At 30.2% G+C, this 20,691-nt stretch overlaps 1 long non-coding RNA gene across 2 annotated transcripts; it reads right to left on the bottom strand.

The window, feature by feature from the left end:
- Window positions 1–1,108: 1,108 nt before the first annotated feature.
- LOC105804639 (uncharacterized) lies at window positions 1,109–4,287 on the bottom strand. 2 transcript variants are annotated; one of them, XR_001137076.2, is made up of 5 exons: window positions 4,037–4,287; window positions 3,846–3,932; window positions 3,684–3,755; window positions 1,904–2,157; window positions 1,109–1,365 (listed from the first exon to the last, which is right to left on the bottom strand). It is a non-coding gene; the product is annotated as an uncharacterized LOC105804639 (long non-coding RNA). The 2 variants fall into 2 exon arrangements; XR_008190696.1 differs by having other exon boundaries at window positions 3,846–4,286.
- Between the last annotated feature and the right edge of the window lie 16,404 nt (window positions 4,288–20,691).

The following is a 20,691-nucleotide window of genomic DNA, read 5'->3' as shown; positions in this document are numbered from 1 at the left end:
TTTTTAATTTTAGGTAAAGGTTGGTTGACACGGTCTCGGAGAGTTACACGGCCTGTGACATGGTTGTGTGACCCTATTTCGAATACTTACACGGGGGGACACACGGGTTGGGACACGGCTAGACCTGTTCATGGGCCGGGCCACCTGGCCTGGCCCGAAGGCCGGCCTAGACCCAAAAAAGGGCTTGGACAAAAAAATAAGGCCCGTTTAAAAACCAATCCGGGCCTCGGATAAGACATTTTTGGCCCGGGGATCGGCCCAAATTCACTAAAGGACAAAAAAAACCTATTTTTTATTTTTATTATTATTTTCTTATTGTTTTCTCCCTATTTTGCTACCATTGTACTATTATGTTGCTACTATTTTGTTGTTATTGTTTAGATATTGTATAAAACTTATTTTATTGTTAATTTTGTTATTATTTTAAAGACATTTGTTAATTTTGTTATTATTTTAGAGGTATTTGCTTGTTAAGTTGCACCTATCTTAGTGTTAAGTAAGTTTTAAACCACAAGAAAACCGATGTTGTTAACTATCCTAAACTTATTATCACTACACCAAAACAGGTCTTTAGCGACGTTTTTTTAGGCCTTTAGTGGCGCTTTTTAACGCCACTAAAGGTATTTGCGGCGCTTCCACAAGCGCCGCAAAAAAGGCCACTAACGAAAACGTCACAAACGTTTGCAGCGTTTACAAACAAAAACGCCGCTAAAGACCATGTTCTTTGGCGGCATTTTTCCTTAAGCGCGACTGTAGATCAAGACCTTTAGCGGCGTTTTTTTTACAAACACTGCTATAGATCAAGACCTTTAGCGGCGCTTTTATCAAAACGCCACTTTAGAACAAACCTTTAGTGACGCTTCTTGCAAAAACACCACTAAAAACATAACATTTTAAAATATTATTTTAATCAAATAATATTTATTTTTATGATAAATATTTTATTTTATTTTATTTTTTAAATTTGAACTTTAAATATACTTTGAAAGATAAATAAAAAATTATTTAAATTAAATTTTCTATGAAAATTTTAACTTTAAAACTAAATATAAAAATTAATGAATTTAGTTTTAGAATTTAAAATAATAAATTAATAACACAATTAAAATCCAAAAGTTAGAACTCAAGTTGTCGTAAATATTAAAGTATAAATAAAAATTTAGAATCAAAACTAAAATAAATAATACATATGAGAAACAGACTGACTAGTTAAACCTGCCTATGACCATACACATTGCCAGGTAATAAAAAATACAATGCAGTCTGCTGCACCATCTTTGCTCTGCCAGTTTCATTGAAGGCATTCCAAACTTTCTTCCCAAGTTTTCCAAACTCGTGTGCATCCCGCAAACTTTCTTCCCAAGGCTGAAACAATGTAGGAAACAGTTTAAGATCAGCTTAAAGAATGTAGACTAATTTTCCCACAAATAACAGCAATCAAAGTAGGCTATGAAAATAATTTAAACAATTGAATTTTGCAAAGTAATCACATCTTTCTTAACAAATTAGTAATTGTCATTGTGTGTCTTTCAATGCAACTAACAATCAAATATAATGTGCTAAAACAAAGCATGTATCTCAAAATAAAGGATACTGATTCATCAAAGATGTCTTTCCCACTCTGAAATTCAAGAAAAATATCAAAAGGAATTAAGGATACGACAATTACAAACAAATCAAGACTGCAAAAATAAAATAAAATAAAACATACCCACTATCAACACATAAAGGTAATTAACTCAATAAGGCATACTCAAACAATTAGCCACATAAAGGTTTAACATTCCTAGTAATTGAGGGGGGCAGAACAATTGGCTTGAAGCAAATATCGCAAAGGATTATAAGAACTAATCAAATATCGCACAACAATGTGAGAAAAGGAAATCTTTAATCTATTCAATACCTTGAAGTAATTCTCCACAAAATTGGGATCCCCAAGAGTTGAATGCCGATGCTTGGAAGGTCCAATGACTGTTGATGTGGGTGATCCTCTTATACCATGATTGTCAAAACAATGGCTACTAACAGATGAAGAAGACTGTCCAGGATAGGAAATTAGTGTGGGTGATCGACCATTTCTCTATGCTTATCTCTTCTACTATTTAACCATAAACTGCAAACCAACTAAATGCATCAAAAAATATATTGTTGCAGCTCCTGCACATTAATAGGCAAATAGAAAATTAGTGAAGGCCCTAACATCATAGATTTAAACAAGCTAATTACTATAATAACATTAAAACATTAAATATACATACCCTTTTATTTTTTTACTTACAATCAGGTAAACAGACGCAGAAATTTATATGATGTATGCAACCCCAAAAAGAAAAACAGAGAACAAACAGTTCCAACAAATTAATAAACCACACAATCTCATAGACATCTTTTACTTGAAATGCATTATATTGATTCATTAATGGGGAGCAGTGGTCCCTTTTTCCTTCTCGTCCTCTGTTTTGGAGAGGTAACCAGGAATTTTCTCCTTGATTTTCTCCAAAAATCCCTTCTTCTCTTTTGTCTCTCCTTTTTGTTTTTTGTTTTTTATCATTCTGCCAAAAGATGGGGCCTAGTCTTTCTGACTGTTGAAATATAAACAAGCTAATTTATTTGTGGCTGAGCATACAAAATTTTCAAGTCCTCAAGTGGGAAATAAACTATGGTCGGCACAACATTCTTTCAAGGGTATTACTAGTTTTAAACCCTACACTCTCAAGTGGATAAACCTGAAAAACATAGTTTCTATGCTAATAGAACCAGATTCTACATTGTCTACGCATAGTGTCAGCAAAATAAACTGGAGAAAACCTGCAATTTCATATATATACCAATGACATCGAAATTTTAATTTATTTTTAATGTTCTCAGGTTGTTTCCCACTGATTGACAGGCAGAAAGTGAAAAAAAAAAAAGAGTAGACTCGGAGAATAAAAAACCAAGAGTAAAAAGGAAGGAACAAAATCCCTTTGAGATCTAAGGCCTTTTTGTTTTGTTTTTCTTTTTCTACAACATTCCCCCCATTGCTCCCTCAAGAACTAATTATTAGTAATTTAGACAGTCAGAGACTCAATGATTAAAGAATAATATATATATATATATATATATATATAATTCACAGTTTCATACTCCATGTAATTCAACCCATGTTAATGATTTTGCGCCTGGCACTACTTGTTTTAGCAAGTTGCAACCACTGTTTATGCCTTTAAAAAGCTGATTTGCTTGAGAGTGCCTGGAACAAGAGGCAAAGATGTACATTACAAAGGAACCAGGGCTATTGCTTGTGCACAAATGAACTATAATGTCAATACTGTAACATGGTCAATTTAGAATAGCGGGCAACCGAGAAGGCAGATAAGAATATTTGACAGCAATGACTATAGTTTTGTAAGTAGTTCAATCAGTAACACAAGTCTTCTCCTCTGTCATAGCTGACAAAATAGTAAATATCTCTTCAATATTAGGTCTAATGACCTATAACGCTACTCTGAATTCGGTGTTCTAACTGCTAGTTTCGAATTTTTGAAAGAAAAGAAACACAAATATAGATACACATATATTTATCTATTTATCATCGAGCATATGAAATACGAGTTGTCCCACAATTTAAATATTATCATAGAAGCATGTTCTACTATAAGCTCAGTAAAATGGACATTGAACCACGGTCAATATATACTAACGTTATAGGTAATAATCTCCACAACTTCTGCATTGGCAAGCACATGCGTGGGAGAAACAAGATTACCATTGACCTGCAATGAGAAAGTCAAGCATTAAATTGGTGGCATTTGTTGTAGGCTGACACTAGAATTGGAAATTAGCAACATGCAATACAAAAGTACCTTCGCCGCCACCATTTTGTTTCCAATGTCGGTGTGTATCATGTAGGCATAATCAATAACAGTAGCCCCTCTAGGCAAATTTTTAATCTTCCCATCGCAAGAAATATTTATCAGAGCAGTAGTTCCCACAAAATTATGGTAATATTTTAGCAGAAATAAAAGCCCAAATTATGGTTTACGAATTATCATACCTCTCCCCTTGGGGTAAAGACGAAGATACGACTGCGTAAGAGATCTCTGGTACAAATTCTCTAGAGCTCATGTTGCCAACCAACTCCTCTTGCCATTCTCTAATTGCATTGAGCCAACCAAGCTGGAGAAAAGAAAAAGCTTCATCCATAAAATTAGCATTCCTCTTGTCATCGTTTTTTTTCTTGGATGTGGGAAATTAGGGATTTTAGGGGGGAAAGTTGGGATTTCAGAGGGGGGGGGGGGAGTTTTACAGCTATTTTTATAAATTGAAAATTTTTTTTGCGGTGTTTTTATGCTATTGATTATTTTTTTTCATTTTGAACAAAACGAGGTCGTTTTGTTATTTTAAAAAGTTTTTATTTTATGTTTTATAAATTGATTTATTTTTTATGGCGTTTTTAAAAAAATGCCGCTATTGCTTATCTTTAGTTGCGCTTTTATAAAAAACGCCACAATTTAATTTTGAACAAAACGACGCCGTTTTGCTATTCTAAAAAGTTTTTATTTTGTTTTTTATAAATTAATTTATTTTTTATGCGTTAAAAAAAAACGCTATATATATATTTTATTTTGAACAAAACAGCCGCTTTTGCTATTCTAAAAGTTTTATTTTGTTTTTATAAATTAATTTATTTTTTAGGCGTTTAAAAAAACGCCGCTATATATATATTTTTATTTTGAACAAAACGGCGCCGTTTTGCTATTCTAAAAAGTTTTTATTTTGTTTTTTATAAATTGATTTATTTTTTTGCGGCGTTTTTATAAAAAAACTCCGCTATTTCATTTTGAACAAAAGGACGCCGTTTTGCTATTCTAAAAATTTTTTATTTTATTTTTTATAAATTGATTTATTTTTTGCGGCGTTTTTATAAAAAACGCCGCTATTTCATTTTGAACAAAATGACACCGTTTTGCTATGCTAAAAATTTTTTATTTTATTTTTTATAAATTGATTTATTTTTTGCGGCATTTTTATAAAAAAAGCCGCTATTGCTTACCTTTAGCGGCGTTTTTTATCGCAAATTTTTTTTCATTTTGAACAAAACGACGCCGTTTTGCTATTCTAAAAATTTTTTATTTTGTTTTTTATAAATTGATTTATTTTTTATGCGTTTTTATAAAAAACGCCACTATTTCATTTTGAACAAAATGACACCGTTTTGCTATGCTAAAAATTTTTTATTTTATTTTTTATAAATTGATTTATTTTTTGCGGCATTTTTATAAAAACCGCCGCTATTGCTTACCTTTAGCGGCTTTTTTTATAAAAAACGCTGCAAAATATTATTTCATTTTGAACAAAGTGACGCCGTTTTGCTATGCTAAAATTTTTTTATTTTGTTTTTTATAATTTGATTTTTTATAAAATAAAATAAAAAGTACTCTCAAAATAAATATTGTATATTTTAATAAGAAAACAAATGATAAAATGGTTGTAATTAATTATTAAGTTAGAATTATCTAAATTAAATAATTACCTATATATCCATATCATGTTTATTTCATTTTTATTTTTGTATTTTTTTTATAATTTGGTCCTCTCCAAAATAAATAATTATACATAAATATCCATATCAATCTATTACTTTTTTTAACTTTTTATTAATTCTATTTAAACTAATATTTAAATATATCAAATGGTTTAGATTACATTTTTTAAATATAAAAGCATTAATTAATTCTATAAATTTTATCATTTAACAAATCTCAAGTAAACCTTAACCTTAAACCTCTAAATTAACCATTCAATACATATAAAATCTATCTATTATATATCTCTTAAATAATTTAAACTATACTCATAATTTCAATATATTTGATTTATTATTATCTATTTTACAATTACATAAGAACATATTTAAAATATAAATTAAAAAAATAATTAATCTAAACTTAAAATCTTAACTCGACCCCTGAATCCCTAAACCTTAAATCCCTAACTCTTAACCCCTAACATCTAACCCCTAAACCCCTAAACCACTAACCCCTAAACCTTAAATCCCAACCCTTAAACCATAATCCCTAATTCATAATCCCTAAATCCATACTCCCTAAACATTAAAATATGAACCCTAAACCGGCTTTAAATCTTAAATTAATCATATACCCTAAACTAAAAACCCTAAACAAATTTATTATTATCTCTTTTACAATTATATAAGAACATATTTAAAATATAAATTAAAAAATAATTAATCTAAACCCAAAACCATAACTCGACCCCTGAATCCCTAACTTTTAATCCCTTAACCCTTTAACCCCTAAACCTTAAATCCCAACCCCTAATCCATAATCCCTAAACCCATACTCCCTAAACCTTAAAATATGAACTCCTAAACCGGCCTTAAATCTTAAATAAATCATATACCCTAAACCAAAAACCCTAAACAAATTTATTATTATCTCTTTTACAATTATTTTAAATAATAATATTTTAATTTTTCCATGTGTTTTATGTCAAATTATTTCTACGTGTCATTATTTTTTTCTGAAGATTTTAAATATTCAATTAAAATAAATTGAATTTTATTTAATATGAATAAACCAATTAAGATAAAATATTTTTAGCGGCGCTTTTCCAAAACGCCGCTAAATCTGAACGCCGTAAAACGGCATCGTTGGGCTTAGGTTTTTTTGGCGCTTTCCCAAAACGCCGCTAAAGCCTCGAGCATTAGCGGCGCTTTCTTCAAACGCCACTAAATCCCGAAAGCTCGGAAAACGGCGTCGTTGGGCTTAGGTTTTTTTGCGGCGCTTTCCCAAAAACGCCGCTAAATCCCCGAAAGCTCAGAAAACGGCGTCGTTGGGCTTAGGTTTTTTTGCGGCGCTTTCCCAAAAACGTCGCTAAAGCCCTGAGCATTAGCGGCGCTTATAACGCCGCTAAATCCTCGAAGCTCGTAAACGGCGTCGTTAGGCTTAGGTTTTTTTGGGGCGCTTTCCGAAAAACGCCGCTAAAGCCCTGAGCATTAGCGGTGCTTACTTAAAAACGCCGCTAAATCCCTGAAAGCTCAGGAAACGACGTCGTTGGGCTTAGGTTTTTTGCAGCGCTTTCTCAAAAACGCCGCTAATGCTTATTTTCAGCGGCGTTTTCCATAATGCGCCGCTAATGATCGATCGTTAGTGGCGTTTTTTATCCAAACGCCGCTAAAAACGCCGCTAAAAGTCTGTTTTGATGTAGTGTATGATGGTTTTGTTGTATTTGGTACAAGTATGAAACTAAACATTTGTGCTTAGGCACTTGACCCTTCGAAAGAGATGCTTTTAGATCCTCAAAGAAAAGAGAATTTTGACGATGGAAGTTTGGGATTGGAGATAGTTAGTATCTATGTAATAATGTATTATTTTAGTTCTCAAAGATTATTAATATACTAATAATATCACAATTTGAAAATGTGTAGAATTGAAATAATATATTTAAAATTCCAAAATGAAAGCGGAGAAACAATAAATTATCCTTATCTCTAACAAATTCTTTTTTTTTCCAGATGCTATGTGTTTCTTTTCATCCTCACCCATTGATACGAAATGATGATTATGAAGAAGAAACAATATTTGTGTGTGACAGATGTGAAGAACTATGTATTGGTTCACGTCATATCTGTAAACTTTGTTTATTCAACCTTGACAACAAATGTGCTACTTCAAAAGATGAAACCCAAAAAGTGAGAAAAGTCAAAACCATAGTCAACCATTTTAGTCACCTCCATCTAATTACACGATGCAAGATTGGCATTTTACAAACAGAGCCAGACTTTGATTTGACTTGCATGGAATGCAGACAACGCCTTTGCAGTATAATATATGCTTGCACTTATTGTTCAAGGTTCTTTCTACATGAATTTTGTCTCAAGCACATACCGAAGGAAGTTCAAAGCTCGTTCCATGCACAACATCCTCTTCCCATATTTCCAATCCCATTCGAGTCTAGAGCTCCATGCAAAGCCTGCAATGAAGACGTTAAAGGCATACTGTTCTTTTGTGTAGTATGCAATTTCCCAATGCACTATTATGCGTTAAGTATCAATTTCGTGAGATAAAACATCATTTCCATGCCGATCACCATCTTCTACATTTGGGGAAAGGCTTTTTCGGTGATAAATCTCCCCAATATGATGCATGTGGTGAAGCTTGTAATGACACGTTGTTCAGTTGCCTCAAGTGTGAGATTTGTATACATCTTGAATGCATTTCACTACCATCCACCGTCAAGCACAAACGTCATTTGCATCCACTTCTACTCACAACTTTGGTGAATGAAGACGGTTTTGAAGAATGCTATTGTGATACATGTAAAACACAAAGAAACCCAGAGCATGACATTTATTATTGCAAAAAATGCAACTATATTTTACATATTGATTGTGTGCTTTCAGAGGTAAGTACTTATTGTTACATTTGTTTCATAATTAAAAGAATTAAAGCTTTTTCTTGATATGTTATAAAGCCTAAAACTAACATTTGATAAATGTTTATTACTTAAGTTGAACCTCCAGAAAAGATACTTCAGTGTCTAATTCCACATTCAATGGAAAGTGATTAAAAGGGTTGGCATCAACAAAAATAATTCCTTGAACATTTGCAAGTAAACTTATTATATTTAAACTTTGTAATTTGGCATGTTTAATTGATACTTAAACTTTCATAATTTCATTCAAGTTGTTTATTTCAAGATTTCAAAATATGTCTCTTTTATGTCTCAAAAATTAAATTACATATTTAATCATTAATTTTATATCATAATTACAAAATTCAAGGTTCGTTTATTAAAAGTTTCAAAATTTCAAAATATTTATAATGTATATTATCGGGTTATTTGACATATATCATATGGTATTATTATATCATCCCTAAACATACCCAAATCGTGTATAAATATAATTTTATACTATAAAAATATTAAATTCATCCACTTATTATTAGTATACAAAATTATTTCATTTACAATAAACCTTTGTGGATTGTAAATCATTAATTCACATTTATATTGTTGAATGAAGTTGTTAAATGAAAGATGCTACAGCAGGGATGAAGTAAGAATTTTTTTAGGGAGGCTAAAATTAAATTGTAATTTTTAATAGTATATATGTTTTTAATTTTTAGAGAATTAAATCAAAATTTTATCATTTTTAAGGGGTCAAAGTACAAATTTATCTTTACTAGTTTAAAATTTTAAAATATCTAAAAGACTTAAATGAATAATTTTCTATTTTAAGGGCCTGCTAGCCAGGCTAGATATGCCACTAATTAGCTGTAGTTTCAATATGTGATTGCCATTAATTTAGTTAGTATAGATTAATGAATGTATATTTTTCTTTATGTTTTGAACTAAAATTATCTTTAATTCGGAAATCTTTTTCTTTTGGTTAACTTCAAAAGGCTATATTGAATCGCAATACAAACGAAGAAAGGCAAGTGTTTGTTTTTTTTTCTAGAGATGGAGACATAGAAAGATGAAATATTGAGATACTATGCCATCTATGTGAATTCAAAATGGCCCAAGGGTTTTTCTTTTCTAAAATAGAAAATTATATTCTTTTCAAAATTAATAAATTAATTTAGGCAATTTCAGCACAAATGATTTAGTTTTCTAACTAAAATGTTATAAATTTATTTATATTTAAGTAAACTTTACCATCAATATATATAGATATTAGAGATAAATCTTAAAACTCTACATAAGTATTAAACAAATGTGCATTGTTATATATGAACTTTGATTTTATACATTTTTATATATGAGATTTTATTTGATTCAATTTTCATAAATCAATTACACAATTATTATTATAGACCCATTTTATGTTTACATATTACATTAAAAATTGTTGTATTTATCCAATATATAAGTAAACTGATGTATTTGTCTTTTTAAATGTGTACAATTAAATCAAAATCAAAATTAAAGTTTCATTTATACATTTGAACTACAATTAAAGTTTCATGTGTATAATTACACCAAATCAAAGTTGATATGTCAAATTGCACATTAAATTAAAATTAATGTGTAATCTTAAAATTTATCCTATATGTACATTATAAACTATTTTTTTAGTTGATTCATAACATGTTATATCTGAGTATAAAAAAATATTTATCTAAATGTGACTTGAATCCCTATTGTGTTATTAAATTAAATGTTTTGTTTATTTTATATTAATATATACTCTATAATTAAATTTAAATGATTTTGAATTAATATTGCAACAATGTAGTGTAAATGAATTCTTAAAAATAATAATATACTAGATTTAGAAGGTTGTTGTTAAATATAATGAATTAAACAAAATTTAAATGATTTTAGGTTTAGTGATATAAAATGTTTTCAAAGAATTAAAGAAAATATTAAGTCTCTTTCAATTTTTTTCATCAAATTAAGTTTTTAAACGGTTAATTTTGATCAACATTAACCATTAGAAATTAACGGCAATACTGATGTGATCGTTAAATACCACAGAGTCAGTCAACCGATGCTGATTTGACATTACCACATAAATTAAAAAAATCAATTTTTTCAAAAACTAAAAAAAATTATTTAAAAAAGTAAATTTTAGAATGAATCTGAACACATTAGCTGTCTTGGTGCATTTGAATCTAGTCACTTATTTGTCTAAATTTATTCTAAAATATAAAATATCATTAAAAGTTATAAAAGTAATTTTTTCTTGATATAATCTCATGGAATAATTGTTGTCGACAAAGAAGGTATCATTTTTTCATGATGTAAAAATAAGCATCGTTTCCAATTTAATTTTTCATAAATAAATGATACCTAATTTGATATTTTATAATTTCATTTTTTTATAAACAAATGCATGTGTAGATTCAAATGAACATGATCCACAATTTATTTAGGTTCATTTTGAACTTAAAATATTTAAAAAATATATTTTTTAAGTTTTTTTTTGAAAAAATTGAATATTTTTAACAGCCATGTCAATGTTGTCGTTAGTTTCTAATGGTTAATGTTGATCAAAGGGTTTTATTGGTCGAAATTGTTAGTTTTTGGACTCAACTGGGAGCAAAAAGTTGAGAGGGGCTTAATTGATTGTTTTTTGAAATTTTTCAAGGGCCTTCTATATTATTAATCCATATTTTTATTGTATTTATTTTTGTAATTTCTCCCAGTGAATTAATTCGTGACACCAACTTGGTGAAAATTGCTATATGTAATGTGTGTGTGTGTTTTAGGCTATTGAGACCTACAAAAAAAAAACCTACTTAAAATTATAAAATTAGTAGAAAGCAACAAGTAGGATCATTCCAGAGAGACCAGTGATAATGTTTCTAGGTTTCTTGGCAATTTTTGCATCAAACTTTCATGCCATTTTTGGATGCCTTCCTAACATTTTTAGGCTTGATTCGTACAATAATTATATTTACATCTTTAAATTCCTTTCGAATTGGTATATTATAAGCTCAAAACAGAGTTCTATAGCTCAAATTCTGGCTAAAATATTGAAGTTGTGCTTTTTTTTAAAATTTAACACCCATTCTCGACCCGGTTTCCAGATTTGAGCTATAGGATTCCACATTGGTTTCCGGAGCAACTACAATCAATTACAATTGAATTTAACTGTTTATACATACTAACAAGTTTAAAACATTATTAACACCAACTATATAATCAACTTCAAGATTAAAACGAGCTTACGAAAGCTCTTTTGATAACCTGAGGTTGTTTAAGGAATAAAAAGCAAAATATTCAAAATTACTGGCTTGGAGTTAGGACGCCGGGGTACCGCATTGCAGCTTTAACAAACAGTGAGTAGCTTGCGACATTAAGGGTTTGTCGCCGCGACGTGACATACTGTTTACAAAATTTCTATATGGTGTCTGTAATAGGCCCAATTTGCCCGGCCCAAACTAGAAATAAAAAAAAAAAAAAACCAAAACCAAAATTAAAAGTCCAAAAAAAAAAATATAGTCCAGTTCTTTACATCAGCAAGCCTAAATCCAAGTAGGCCCAAATGCATATGCCCAATTACACCTAGTCTAAATTAGCCCAAAATTACAACCAAACTTAAATTTAACCTAGCCCACTAAATCAAAAGAGCTAGCCCGACTGCCCAAACAACCCAAAAAAGCTAATACCCTAACCCAATTTACACGGCCCGATTCAAGTTGAAACCCTAGCCTTCAACAGCTTTCAGCTTCAGCCGCCGCTTTCCCTCGGCCTTACGTGCCCCACGAGCCACGCCTCCGCACGCCACATCCGCACCTCCGTACGCTGTACCTGCAACAAACAAGAGACAAACAACGCAGCACCAAAAAGGATAGAGAGCAGTTGTAAAAAAAAGGGGCAGATATCAGAAATTTAAGGGGGAGGGGGGAATAGTTTTTCGGTATTGGGATTTTTATTAGTTTTTCTTTTTTCGGCTATAAAAGCCGTTCTAAATTCTGTGAAGGAAAGCCCTTTTTTTACACGAATATTGAATAGAAAAAAAGATTCAAAGCAAAAAAAGGTGATTTTGAGTTTTTCGTTCCTCTTGATTTTCTTTTTCGACTTTTAGATTGCTCTTTTCTTTTATTCACTGTTTGAGAAAAGGAAATGGAGGGAGAGTTAAGCGTTTTACCTTTGTGGCGAATCCGAATAATCGTCCTCTTCGTCTTAATCGGAGTTGGGGCGATGGATCAGAGAACTTCCGACTGGCCGGGGCATGAAGCGGCTCAGTGAGACTTTTTTTTATATTTTTGTTTTAGGTTTTCTCCAAAATAAGAATAGGCTGCTAATTTTAGGGTTTAGTTTTGTTTTTATGTAACGAAGGAAATTGTGCCGTTTAAAGGCCTGTTGACCCGCGCGGTGACCCGACCCGGGGGAAGGATCCGCGCGTTTTGGGTTTGATGGGATTATTGCACAACAAGCCCCTCCGCATTTGCTTTTCATTTCAATTCAGTTTTTTCTTCATTTTTTAATTGTTACCTCACATTTAATTCTAGTTTCATTTAAATCCATGGTAGAATGGCGCCGTTTTCACGGACGGGTTTGAGCACACAGATTCGTGCGTTTATTTGCTGTTTTAGTCCCCTAATTTTGAATCGATTGCAATTTTAACCCTTCAAATGTTTCAATTTTTGTTTAATCGTTTTTAGTTATGTTTATTATTATTTTTATTGTTCTTTTTAATATTTTTTTGTCTCTCATTTTTTCTGCTATTATTCTTACATTTTTATTTGTTTATACCTTTTATTTATTTATTTATTTTATTATTATATTTTATGATTTTAAATCTTTTGTAAATAATGATATTCAATTTTTCTTATGTATTTTTATTTGTGAATTAAATTCATTTTTTAGTATTTTAGATTTATTATCATATATTTGTTTTTAAAATTTGTCAAATATTATTTTTAAAATGTTGTCTTATTATGAGACATTAGTATTTTATCATGCATTTTTATTATTTAATGTTATTTATATAATAATTTATTTTGTATAATCGATCAATGATTCCAAATTATATTCTTTTATACCAATTTCTATATATTTTACTTATGCAAAATATTCCAATGTATATTATTATATATTATTATTTACAATATGCTTATGAAATATTTATTCTAGATCCATGCTTATACATCTTATAATATTCATTTCAAAATTCATTCGAATAAATGTATTTTATTTTATATTATTCTTAATTTTATTTTAAATCTATTTCTAAACTCACATATATTGTTACTTTTTAAAACCATTGTAGAAATAATATTTTTAGCCTATATTTTTACCTTAAGGTGTCTTTTGAAATTGATTATTAATTTCTTCTAATTTTCAATCGTTAATATTGGTATTTACACAATATGATTAAAATTGTTATTGCTATTTCTGTCGAGTTTATTCATTATTTGTCTATTATCCCTTAGTGCACATTTAAATCACAAATTGTATCTTTTACATATTACATTACTGCTCAATCATATTGCATTTACTTTTAAATTGTGTTTCATTGGAACGTCAAAATCGTTCTATTTCATAATTTTCAAAAAGGCCTGGTATTCATAATTTTCGAGAGAATTGTGCCCTAACTTACTGGGCTGCAATTCTTCTCGACGGATTTGCCGAATGTTTATTTTGGCAAAACCATACAATTTTAAAACTAAGCATTTAGGATTTCAAAATGCCGGATCCTAACTTATTGGATGTGACATTCTGTTATCCTGATTTTAAAATAAAGGTAATGTTTGGTGTTTAAGAACTTCGAGAAATCGAAAGCTAACTTACTGGATTCTGATTTCTCATTTGACTTAAATGACCGAACAACCTTCTCAAAATGCATGAATTTTAAATTTTAAAAATTAAAAAGACATACTTAATTTTGATGATTGAATTGTTGCATCCTAACTCATAGAGTGAGACAATTTATTTCTTCGAAATGAGTGTGTCTTATCATTCAATTTGGTTTATTCAAATTTAAACTTCAAAGGATCGTATTTTAAAATCTTTTCAAAAATTTGACATTAAGACATTAAACAATCGATTCGGTACCAATTTTGGACGTTACGAGGGTGCTAACCCTTCCTCGTGCGTAATCGACTCCCAAGCCTATTTTCTCGAAATTCGTAGACCAAAAAAATCATTTTTAATGGTGAAATGGTCACACCTTAATAAAAGATCGGTGGCGACTCCAATTTTCATTTCATTCTTAAGTCGACTGCCAAATTTTTGTTTTACATACAAAAACATGGTTTCGACAGTGTCTATTCATATTAAACCAGCCAAAATAACTTGTTACATATTTAAACCACTTGAGCATAATATATATTTCAAATAACTATAAACACTACTATTGATATCTCATTTCTAACGAAATTGCCCAATCGACATTTCACAACTCAAAACCAATTGTTACCAATTTATACATCCAACCTACTATCATATTTGCATATCAAGTTCATTCCAACTTCAACCATCTCAAATTATAACCTATAAAATATCATTTGACCATATCCAATTGGTCATTACTAACTTAATTATCAACATGATCCTATATTATACAAAATCGACTCAACACCTAGGTACATGCCATATATCAAAACAAAAAGGGACTATACAAACATTGCTGAGTCAAGGACTGTTGATTGGATGCTGAATCACGTTTCGAGACTTCAAAATCTACTATAACATGCACATGGAATAAACATATCGTACGTTGAGAGATAAAACTCAGTGGTAGTTTCATGATTCAAGTCACTAACATTAGCATGATTGTAAACTAATACGATTCAAAACATGATTTAGTAATACTTATTTAATTCACTTTCACATGTTTCATATACGAACAACTACACAATCTCAACTGGCAATTCATTATGGATACTATTTCAATTAGCAGTCAATATAGCTATACCATGCCATGCTTCTAATTATCAAGAACATATTCATCTTTCAATTCAATGCTTGTTACCTATTCTTTTGTTACCTCATTTCATTTTCAAATCTATTGATTCGTCTCATTTCCATATCGACCCTTAGGGCTCATATAAACTGATTCACACAATCTTTAACATGCTGTCGCATATCACATTCCATATATATATAATATCAATTTCAATCACATTTCATTTCAATTATAACATAACCAAATCACGTTTTATTAAACCTATTAACTCGACACGGACTTAATACGGATACCTGGATCTATTACTCTGTTATCTCGGGTCGCCAGAGAATGATGACTAGTAGAACATGTACATATTACCACCCTGGGTTTTCCAGCAACGATGGCTTTCACAATTAATATATCTTACCATCTCGGGTTGCCTAAAAACAATGGTTTTCACTATCTGATTACTTTGTTATCTTGGGTTTCCCAAAAACGATGGTTGCTAGCATATGTTCATTATACCTCCTTGAATTGCTCGGAAGTGATGGGTTCTAATCATTATACTTGGCCTCATGGCATGCCAACTATATCTGAATCTGTCCAAATAGTTAATAGGGTAACCAAAGTTTCAATTTCATATTATAAATCGAATAACATATGATGATCTCATATTGTTTTAATAACCAATTCACATATAAATTCATAGTCATTATCATAAATCCATTCCAATTTCCATCATCAATCATATTACAAATCATTTAACAAGTTATAATATGCTTGTTTTTATTATTTTCAATTCAGTCTAAATTCTCGATATTCAATATCATTCAATATAGATAAATTCATATGACAAGCATAAGCTTACTTTGATACTCAATCATGCATTCTATATGTATATGAATATAAATATATGTTCGAAAAAATCTGGTTTGAAAACGTTTTTCTTGCGCAGCGAAAAATAAAAATTTGAAAACTGACTCGGTTTGTGATATTTATAGCAATAAACCCTAGATCAAAATCATACCTGTGTTTTTGGATAGACAGATCCTTGTCGTTCCTGGCCTTCGACCAGATGATCTTCTCCGCTATTCTCGTACTACGAATTGCTTCATAAAAATAAATGATACCTTCTTTGATATTTTATAATTTTATAGTTTTTTTATACTTATAATGATTTTTTTATAATTTTATATTGAACTTAAACAAATGCATGTTTAGATTCAAATGAACATGAACAATTTATTTAGATTCATTGTGAATTTAAATTTTTAAAATAATTTTAAAAATATTTTTTAAAATTTTTTGAAAAAAAATGAATATTTTTAACAGCCACATCAATGTTGTTGTTAGTTTCTAATTGTTAACGTTGATCAAAGAGTCTCATTGATCAAAATTGTTAGTTTTAGGGCTCAATTGGGAGCAAAAAGTTGAAAGAGGCTTAATTGATTTTTTTTTTGAAATTCTTCGAGGGCCTTTTATACTATTAATCCATAATTTTTTTTGTATTTATTTTGTAATTTCTCCCAGTGAATTAATTCATGACACCAACTTGGTGAAAATTATTATATATGTGTGTGTATGTGTGTGTCAAACCTACAAAAATAAAACCTACTTGAAATTATAAAATTAATAGAAAGCGGTAAGTAGGATCATTCCAGAGAGACCGGTGATAATTTTATTTCTTTAATAAACAAATAAATAAAAATAAAAATAAAAATAATGAGGTTTAAAATTAAAATTAAACAAAGTAAAAAAGAAATCATAAAATAAAATAAAATCAATGAGATAAAACTTTAGCCAAAGGTAAAATCTTTGTTTGATTCATAGTTCGATCATCGATGCAAGGATAACTTTAATGCATTTAATAAATTAATTCTAGTTGCTGACTCAATGACAGACAACCAATCTTTCCTTACTTGTTCGGTAACCAAGAGGCAACTCGTTTGAAATTACTTAACTAATAAATAACCTTGTAATTAAATGTCCAAGATTTCACTCACCGACAACATTAAGAACTAGAGAGACCTAAATCTAACCAATAAACTCACTTGAACGGAGTTCATTTAAGCTAGATCACACATCTACACCACATAATTGTGAACTACAACATAAACAAGTTATGCAGTTCGACACTAGTACAATAATGAATTAAGCAATTACAAATTTAATTATTCTAATGGAAAAGGTAGCCATTCTAAGCTATCAAATACCGGCAAAATATTTAACAAATTTGAGCAATTGTAATTATAACAAAAAAAAAATGCATGAATACCAAATAAGAAAGAAGAATTAAAGCGCAAATTAAGTCTCATGAATTTATTGAATCAAACTTCGATTAACCTTCGTCTAGAAAAGAGGGTTTAAAAACCCATAAAAATAAAAATAAAAAATAAAAAATAAAAACTAAGAGGGCTATGTATAAGTCTAAGTATAAACCTAATAATGTCTATTTATAGCGAAAATAATATAATGAAAAAAAAAACAAAAGTTCCCCTAATTAAATAAAATAGAATGTTTCTAGGTTTCTTGGCAATTTTTGCATCAAACTTTCAGGCCATTTTTGGATGCCTTCCTAACATTTGTTTTTTCAGCTTGATTTGTAAAATAATTATATTTATATCTTTAAATTCCCTTCGAATTAGTATATTATAGGCTCAAAACAGAGTTCTGTAGCTCAAGTTATGGTCAAAAAATTGAAGTTGTGTTGTTTTTTTAATATAACAGCCTATTCCTGACTTGGTTGCCAGGTTTGAGCTACAGGATGCCACATTCGTTATCAAAGCAACTACAATCAATCCCAATTCAATATAACCGTTTATACAAATGAACGAGTTTAAAACATCATTAGCACCAACTATATAATCAATTTCGAGATTAAAATGAACTTATGAAAGCTCTTTTGACAATCTGAGGTCTTTTAATAACCAATTTACATATCAATTCATATTAAATATCATAAATCCATTCCAATTTCCATCATTAACCATATTACAAATCATTTAACAAGTTATAATATGCTGGTTTCTATTATTTTCAAGTCGGTCTAAATTCTCGATATTCAATATCATTCAATACAAATAAATTCATACGACAATCATAAGCTTACCTTGATACTCAATCATGCATTCTGTATGTATATGAATATAAATATATGTCAAAAAAATCTGGCTTGAAAACGAGTTTCTTACACAGTGAAAAATAAAAATTTTAAAATTGACTCGGTTTGTGATATTTATAGCAATAAACCCTAGATAAAAATCATACTTGTGTTTTTGGATAGACAGATCCTTGTCGTTCCTGGCTTTTGACCATATGATCTTCTCTACTATTCTCTTACCAAGAATTGCTTCAAGTGTGGGTTTGAATTGTAACACCCATACCCGACCGGATCGTCGGATTTGGACTATAGGGTGTTATGTTCCATAATCGAATTTAACTAACACATTTGTTACAAAGTTTCACATATCATATTCATGTAATACAAATATTATTTAACTCGGTTAGCTAATTGACTTCACCTATTTCTAAAATTTAATACAATTATAAACCCTTAAATTAAGATACAACAATTTTACAAGGTAACTTTACTACATGAAAATATTTACTTAGTTTTGGAAATGATAGTCAGTGACTATACTTAGTTACAGATTCGACTCTGTCCATGAGGATCCGCCTCTATGTTTGAAATCTGAGGAAATATAGGTCAGACAATTAACGACTGACATTGGGACTCCCATTTATGGTTGTGAGGGAATGATATTTTGGACAAGGAGCATTCAAATCCATGTTCCTAGAGAACCCTTACTCTGATGGAAATAGGTGTATACTACATATAGAGGAGAAGTCAACCAATTGTAGGCTGTAGGGAAAAAGGAAAAGCTAAAGGCTTTATTGATATAATCTGCTAAATGTCAAGGTCGACCAAGGAGTGGAACATTATTTTAAACCTTCAATCTCCTAGTTTTGAATTTTGATATGTGCTCGTTATGTAGAATCTCACTAAGATCTATTGATCTTATAAATGGTTTGCATAGTTATAGGATAAAATTACCATTAGAAAACGAGTAGAGGGTTGAGCCAGACTTCGCCAACCTAGAGAAAAGGGAGTGGTAGTTGCAACATATAGAGGAGGGCACCCATAGGCTATGCCTCAGGATTTTAGCCTAGTTATAAATCCTTAGAGTTTTACAGTCATAATTTTAAATGTAGTTGGCTAGCAGTGATTTCAAAAGATGTATGTACCAGTATAAACTATTGTGTATTGTTAAGTTGTTTTCTAATATAAATTAATTAAGGATAATCAATTACTCAAAATTTGTATCATCCGGGACCCGGACTTGGAGAACGGGTCAGGTATGAGTGTTATACTAGTAGAATAACAAAGTTGCCAAGGCTGGAAAAGTAGTTGATGTCATGGTGGCGACGTCGTGACGAGGAGTCTTCCTACATCTCAACGACACAACAATGGCAAGCCAAAAATGAATTGAATCCTTGGATGACACTCTTGGGATATTTCCATATTTGGACCCTAGCATTTATCAGAATATTGAATGAATTGGTATCTAAATGTATATAGGGTTGAGTGGTCATCAAGGAGCTCATTGCCTATTTAAAAACCTTAAGGTCACTAGAATTGTGGGTAGACTTAGATAGACAGTTTTTTCCTATTCAGTTTTCTTTTCTTTTCATGTTTGTGAAGTCAAATTTTCTATTCCAGCGTGAAGACAATTACGAGCAGAGATTGCTCCAAAATTGTGCTTCAATATATATTCATGAGTATTCTCCTTACTCTTCTATTCTATTATTTTATTTATATTTCGTTGAATTGGCTAATTACTTGTATGGATATTAGAATAGATTGTTGTGCTTACTTATATCTTGCATGATTCAGTTATTAAACTGATTTATCTGTTAAGTAATTATTTATCTAGAATTTGTTGTTTATTGAAGAGTACTTAGTATATTAGGGAGTGGCACCCCTAGTAGAATATCGAGACAGATGAGACCAGAAAGGTATCCTGTCATATATAATTTGTACAAAGCGGTGGGACTGGAAGGGTATTCGTTTGCCTGGGAAAAGACCGAAAGGGTGACTTAGGTTGTAATCCTTAATGAAGATGGGATCAGAAGAGTATTCTTAGCTAAGGGTTATAAATAACTCAATCGATGATAATTAATTATTTAATTAGATAATTAGATATTTAATCGATCATAGGCTAGAGGCTCGCATTGTCGACACTAGGAATAGGAAAGTCCATTCGGTCAATTAATTTAATTAGTTTAATAAATACTTTAATTTGGATTCACACTACTAATTTGTGACTCAATTAGATTAG

The sequence above is a fragment of the Gossypium raimondii genome, chromosome 11 (genome assembly GCF_025698545.1).
Source record: "Gossypium raimondii isolate GPD5lz chromosome 11, ASM2569854v1, whole genome shotgun sequence".
NCBI lineage: Eukaryota > Viridiplantae > Streptophyta > Magnoliopsida > Malvales > Malvaceae > Gossypium > Gossypium raimondii.
Note: the sequence above shows the minus strand (reverse complement) of the source record. Positions and strands in the feature narration are given on the sequence as shown.